Below are 7,667 nucleotides of genomic sequence, written 5' to 3' on the forward strand. Positions count from 1 at the left end.
GAATTAGAGGATTTGGGCCAAGGGATTCGAAAATAAGATTTGAAGATTTGAGGGCCGAATTGTTATCGGAATTTAGTAATTTTGGTATGGTTGGACTCGTGGTTGAATGAGCGTTCATATTTTGTAACTTTTGTCGGGTTCCGAGATGTGGACCCCACGTGCAATTTTTGAGTTAAATTTCGGTTTTTGTTGGAAAATTTATATTTTCATATGGAATAAATTCCGATAATTGATATTTTTTGGTTTGATAATAATTCTGATAATTTGTATTGATTGAATCGAATTAATTGTGACTAGATACGAGGCTTTCGGAGCCCAATTCGCGAGGCAAAGGCATAGCAGAGTAAAGAATTACACAAGTTGAGGTAAGTGACTTGTCTAACCTTGTGTGGGGGAAATTTTCCTTAGGATTGGTATTGATATGATAATTGTGATGTGTTGAAAGTCGCGTACGCGAGGTGACAAGTGTGTACACAGGCTAAATTTGGATTAGTTAAATTAAAATTGTGTAGATTTCTGTTACACATTAATTAATTATTTAATCTGGTTATATTCATCATCATTGATCTATTTTTATATTTTAAATTTGCTTGACATTTTCCTGCTAATTATTTTACGTGTTTAGTTGAAATTTTGTTTCTTTTATTCTGTGCTCATTATTTGAAAGTTGAATTTCTTAATTGAATTATTATTAATATGAAGTATTTGACGTCAAAAATTTGGTATTGAGGCAAGGTGTTAAATTTGTGAAATATTATTTTGTTGAGTTATTCACTTCCGAATATTTTGTGAGATTTTGTATTCATTGTGATTGAGCCGTGAGCTCCTTATTGTGGAAATAATATTGTTGTTGATTTATTTTGGCAAGTTAAAATATTTGGGCACTTGAGATGTAAATTGTGATATATTGTGATATTGATACGCATGCGGTGGTATAAGGTCTGGGTGTTGAAACGCATGCGGTGAGATAAGGGTGGCTTGATACGCGTGTCTAATAGGGGAACTACTAGAAGTCATGCGGTGTGATAAGGGTTACTAAAACGCGGGATGCTATTTCGGGAAAAAAATGATTTCTTTAAAATTAAATGTGAAGGCTCCCGCGGTGATATAAGAAAATGAGATATTGTAAATTTATTTATGATTTGGGACTACGAGGCGGTACCTCGGGAGTGCCCTTGTTGATATTTCTTTATGGTTGCATTGCCTTTGGTTATTTTTGGTATTTTCCGTAAAGTTGTAAATTTTTATTTTTCTTCCGCGAGGTGTTATTTGCCCTTATTCTGTGTAGTTGAATTGTGACATACTCCTTACTTGATTTCTATTATTGTTGTTGTTATTATTATTATTATTATTATTATTATTATTATTATTATTATTATTATTATTATTATTATTATTATTATTATTATTATTATTATTATTATTATTATTATTATTATTATTATTATTATTATTATTATATTGTTAAACTGTTTGCCCTGTCTTTTATTATTTTCAGTAGGGCCCTGACCTGACCTCGTCACTACTCTATAGAGGTTAAGCTTGACACTTACTGGGTATCGCTGTGGTGTACTCATACTACGCTTCTGCACATCCTTTTGTGCAGATCCATGTATTTTCTACCAGACCACGTATCAATGAGCTAGACTGTACGCGGAGACTTTAAGGTATATTTGCCATCGTCCGCAGACCTCGGAGTCCCACTCTATCCCTATTATGTTGTTTTTCCTTATTCTCCTTAGACTCTAATGTATAGAGATACTTAGAATAAATTCTAAGAAGCTTATGACTTATTTCTACTAGGTTTTGGGAGTTGTAACTATTTGAATCGCAGTTTGATTTATTTTATATGTTGAGATTTGAGTTTCAGTTTTGTATTCCGCATAATTGATAGGCTTACCTAGTATTAGAGACTAGGTTCCATCACGATATCCTACGAAGAGAAATTGGGGTCGTGACAAGTTAGTATCAGAGCTCTAGGTTCATAGGTGTTATGAGTCATAAGCAGGTTTAGTAGAGTCTCGCGGATCGGTACGGAGACGTCTGTACTTATCTTCGGGAGGCTATGGAACAGTTAGGAAATGTTCACTTCTTTGATTCCTTATCATGCACATTTGTTGACTTCGAAATTCTACACCCTTGTCTTTCTATTTTCTCACAGATGGTGAGGACACGCACAACTAGATCTGATGATCAGACACCCACACCCCCTGTTGGAGCCGCAAAAGGCCGGGGCCAGGGCAGAGGCCGAGTAAGACCATGTGGTGCAACTAGGGCACCTACACGAGTTGCTGCAGAGGAACCACTAGTAGTTCCAGTTGGAGAGCAGGCACCTGAGACGCCTGTTACTACTCCTGCACTTCAGGAGACTTTTGCCTAGTTTTTGAGCATGTTTGGCACTCTATCTCAGGTAGGGTTAATTCCACTTGCTCCTGCCACATCGCGGGCTTGGGGGGGAGCACAAACTCCTGCCGCCCGTACCCCAGAGCCACATGCCCAGGTTGACCATGCTGCAGAGGTTATACCAGTGCAGCCAGTTGTCCCAGTTTGGCCCGAGGCTAGGGCATCAGTTTCGAAGTACCACCCTCCCACTTTCAGCGATTTGGCTTCAGAGGATGCTCAGGGTTTTCTTGAGGAATGTCACTGTATCCTCCGTACTATGGGTATTGTGGATTCTAGCAGGGGTTTTTTCACGTCATTCCAGCTTAGAGGAGCGGCCTACTAGTGGTGGCGAGCATACGAGTTGGATAGTCCGGCTGAGGCAGCTTCACTCACTTGGACTCAGTTTTCAGATATATTCTTGATGGAGTATGTTCCTCAGAATCTCAGAGATATATGGTGAATGGAGTTTGAGCAGTTGCGCTAGGGTTCTATGACCATGTTAGAGTATGCGGTCCAATTCAGTGATTTGGCTAGGAATGTACTAGCCTTGGTTGCTATTGTTCGAGAGCGGGTTCATCGACTTATTGAGGGGCTCCACCCTAGTATCAGATTCAGTATGGCCCGAGAACTGTAGATGGACATCACATACCAACAGGTGGTGTCAATTGTTAGGAGATTGGAGGGTATGCAGACCTCGAGATTCTGGCACATATAACAATTCATGTGCCCCAGCTGCAGCCCGCCATGGTAGAGGCTATGTGAGCCATACTATTCATTCAGCACTTCCAGCTTCCAGTGGTATTCCGGCTACTCCAAGACCTCAGGTTCCATATTATGCACCGCCAGTGTCTACTGTATCTCTTGCACGGGATGCTTTCAACGGTCAGTCCAGCTGATCAGGCCCGAGCCAGTCCCAGCAGCCACGTCTTCTGAGGGCTTATTTTGAGTATGGTGACACTCGACATATCATGAGGGATTGCCCCAGACGTAGGAGGGGTGCACTGATGTCGCCCAAACTCACACCACTAATTTTGGTTGCGAGGCGGTCGATGCAATAATAAAAACCCAATGCGAGTCGGGGTCGATTCCACATGGAGCTTGATATGGGATTAGGTATATACCTAGTGTGAATGTATGACGTGCCTAAGATTATACTTCCACATTTTCAATTGTTGTTTCTACTTCTACTTTTACGCTAAGGCTTGTAATTGTAAAGCTAAGAGATAATATTTTTGGTTTTGGTTGTTTTTTCAGGTTATAAAAGATCTAGGATTGCGACTTCTGCCTAGTTGGTTACCTAACAGATTTATAGCATTAGGGCATGTTTGTTTGATCGGGATACAATATAGCAATCACACGTAATTACTCACTCTATACCTCTCAGTAGTTTGAGTGATTTTGCCCAATTCGGCTTTCTCAAGTCCAAATGGGTATCTCACGAAATAAGTGATAAATGCTTAAGTCGGGTATTACTATCTCCAGATTCAACCCTTTAATTGGGGCTATTAATTTCTTGAGTTCACCCTAATTTCTTGTTAGCCAAGATTTCCTAGACTTAATCTCACTTTCTCATGTATAGACCAAGTCAATTAGGCATGAATCAATATTTGCAACCATCAATTCTCAAATTCAAGCAAGAACTAGGCTAAAATTCATATACCCAGCCACAAATAAGCCCTAGCTAAGGGTTTAGCTACTCATGGACAATGAAGAAATTAAAGAAGAAACTAAGATAAAATGCATAATAATTGATTAAGGAAAGAAAATATAATGTTTAAATGCTAAACTAGTACAAAGTTGCCCAATACAGTAAATAAAAACGGCTCTAAATATTCAGATGCACAAAACTTAACCTAAAAATGATAAAAAGATCTATTTATACCCAGCTAAAAATATCTGACAAAATTACCCCTGCGAAGGTTGTGCGGCCGCACAATTCTGTGTGCGGTCCGCACTTTGAGACTGACTGGTGGGTATGGCTTTCTGTAGTCGCACAAAAGTGAGATGCGGCCGCACTTCCTCTAATTGTGCGAACTGCACAATTCTGAGTGCGGCCGCACCCTTGCGCTTGGACTGGATCAGGGCTTCACTCTGCGGACCGCATATTTGTGAGTGCGGCCGCATTTTGGCATCCTGTGGCCTCACAATGATGATGCGGTCCGCACATCTTCAAACTCCCAAAAGTAAAGGTCTCTGAATCTAGTCTTCTGCATCCGCACAATAATTGTGTGGTCCGCACTCTGTGTAGAGAATCTATCAGTGCATCTTCAGAGTTTGCGGCCGCACTGCAGCCCTTTTTGCCTTGTTTTGGTTCTTGTCCAATTTTACTCCTTTTTGAGTTGATTTTCACTTTTTTGGCTCGTTTCCCAATATTCCTGCAAGAAAGCATATTTCATTACTTCTCGGGAATACCTTTAAGTATTTTTGAGCTAAAATGTAAGTAAAAGAGAGCAAATAAGAGGTCAAAATCCCGACTTATCAACTCCCCCAAACTTAAGCTTTTGCTTGTCCTCAAGCAATTAAGGCTATTTCCCACCACTACTAGAAAAAGGCTATTTCAGCTGGCCTAAGTTAAATCAAACACAAATCAATTGGGACCAACAATTACCCACACGCTCATGAATCATTAACAAGCCTATGAATTGAATGTTAAAGCACAAATGGCTCTAATGTGACGCTTGAGCATCAAGGGTTGACTTTGTTCATCAAGGAAGCTCGAACTTTCATGCAGGTCACTGTGGATCCCAAACTCCTCCTCTTATACTCTCCGGAAGCTCATCTCACTCACGAATGAAGAATTCAATTTAATGACTCGAGAAATATTCGCTCATCACTCTCAAAAGAATGTCACAAACTCGACTCTAAGTACCATATGCTTGCCCCTCATGTAGCTCACCACTAATTCAAGCTCGCTCGGCTTTAAATCACGTAGGGCTTTTTCGGCATGTAATGAAGGCTTTTGGATTAAGGAGGGAAATATGAGAATGGAATTGGTTCATCTTCTCTTTAGTACTTCATATTCTCTTTTTTACTCTTACTTTGCCGACTCTTTGAGTCATTTTATTTTCTCTTAGGGGGATTAGAGGGACTTACATCACTCTTTCTTTGTCATGTTATTCATACTTTCCTTCTTTGTTATCCATGCTTTGAAATTTTGCTTTCATTTGCATCTTTTCAACCCTTTCACATTATTCACTTTCTTTTTTGTTTTTCTTCAGTTCTTCCTTTCTTTTTCTTTGCCTTTCCTCTTATTCATTTCTTTTCTCTTGAGATCATCTTTAAACTCCTCGTCTCCCCCCCAAAACTTATGTTTTTGCCATTTGAATCACATGAGTGCTAAAGAAAGTTCGGGTGTCAAGAGAGAATCACTATAAAACGGGTAAAGGCTTGTAATGTGGTTATCTAATAAAAAGGTTTTAGGCTCAAAAGGGTGTACTAAGAATAATATCATTGGTGGGCCATGGAAGGTTTCAAAACGGGTCAAGGAAAGCCTATAGTCACTTCTCAAGCCAGGCTAACTTAGAATTTTGCCGAGAAACACATTCGGGGCAAGTTCTAGACCACTCGCACAGATACTTGGACTTGTAACAAAATACCTCACCTCTCACACAACCGGATTGTCAAATAGAATAGAGTCGAGGGCCCACAACAACCGCATTTAAGATTGAAAATCGCTAATGGTTCAACTAAACTACCTGATGATTGCCTAAGTCAACACAAGAGTCACAAGGTCACTAACTAGGGCTATTTCTTTACAAAAACTTATTTTTAACCTTAAGCGCGTTGGTATCAAGTGAAGCATGCTTGACCCTTATTTATTCATTAATACTACTTGTTTCTACCTAATCATCAAAAATTGACTCGATCCCTTAAGAAGGTTGTCATGCCATCCATCGTCGGGAAGAGCCACCCGGTTCACACAAGATCCACCTTTGAAAAGAACCGTAGCATTAAGAAAACCAAAGGCTTATTGTTCACTAAAACATAAAAAGAAGCTAACAAATCAAAAAGAATCTAATAAAGTAACTAAGAAACTATACTATTAAGAAAACAAAATGAAAAAGCTATGAAATAAAATACTGAAAGTAAGGCAAATGAATATACAAACCGAGAGGAATAGAATATATACAAGCGGGATGAATATATACATAATGAGGGAGAAAATAAAAATAAGAATAAAAGAAAAAGAGTATTAAAGTTATTATAGGCCCAAATGTACTCAAATGTCATCACATTTATCCAAACTAAACCAAAATAGACCACCCCTCAAATAAGAATAAGCATTGTCCTCAATGCTTAGAAAAATCAAAACACAAGAGGCTAGAGACTAAAGAAAACTTCCTATGTGGTCTCAGGGTGACTGACAGCATTACCACCCTCAGTTTCCTCCAACTGTATCTCATCATCACCGGGCTGAGGGACAATAGGGTTGGTGAGCATCTGAAGCATCTCCTCAGCAGTGGGGGCAGTGAGAGCTGGCTTGTCAGACTGGCCAGATGGTGCCTCTGCTGATGGTGCTGCTGGTCAGCTGGTACTGATGGATCTGTCTCCATCAGTAGGTCAAAGGGTAAATCACCTGCTGCTGCTATCTTCTTCACCTCCCTGCTCAAACTCTCCACTACTTTCTTTGAAGCCTGGGATTTCCTCATCTTCTTCACTTGCTTGGTCAACTCCTCAATAGCACCCCTGTGAGCCACCAGAGTATCCATAATAGTCTTCTAGTTGTCCAGAATCTTCTTCAATGTTTCCTCCACTAACGGATGGACCTGTGGTGCTGCTGAGGTGGAGGACTGTGCTGCAACAGTATTGGATATGTCAGACAACTTAGAAGTGACTGTCTGCATCTAGTTGTTGAGGCTCGCCAAAGTTCTGGAGACTCGCAGCGCAGTGAGAGGATAAGTGGATGAGGCTGGCACTGGTACTGAAACTGATGGCCTAGAAGATGAAGATGGTGGCATGGCGGCTATCCCGGTGGATGGTCTGACTGCTGTGGATGGCATGGGAGCTGTAGATGGCTCAGCAGCAGCCTCAGAACCCACCACTGATGGCTCGTCATACTGACCAACAATGGTAGTGATCTTACCCTTGAACTTTGGGTTGTCAGCACCCTGCAGGTGGTACCATGAGAAAGGCTTCTTGGCCTTTACTTTTGTGTCATATGGCCTCGGCTCCACCTTGGCATCATTGAAATACTCTGTGAGGGTGTTTGGATAAGGGTAGGACTTTTCACTTTTTCGGACCGCCAATGTGATGTTGGTTGACATGATGGCACCCACATTGATCGG

Source organism: Nicotiana tabacum, chromosome 23 (assembly GCF_000715075.1).
Source record: "Nicotiana tabacum cultivar K326 chromosome 23, ASM71507v2, whole genome shotgun sequence".
Classification (NCBI taxonomy): domain Eukaryota; kingdom Viridiplantae; phylum Streptophyta; class Magnoliopsida; order Solanales; family Solanaceae; genus Nicotiana; species Nicotiana tabacum.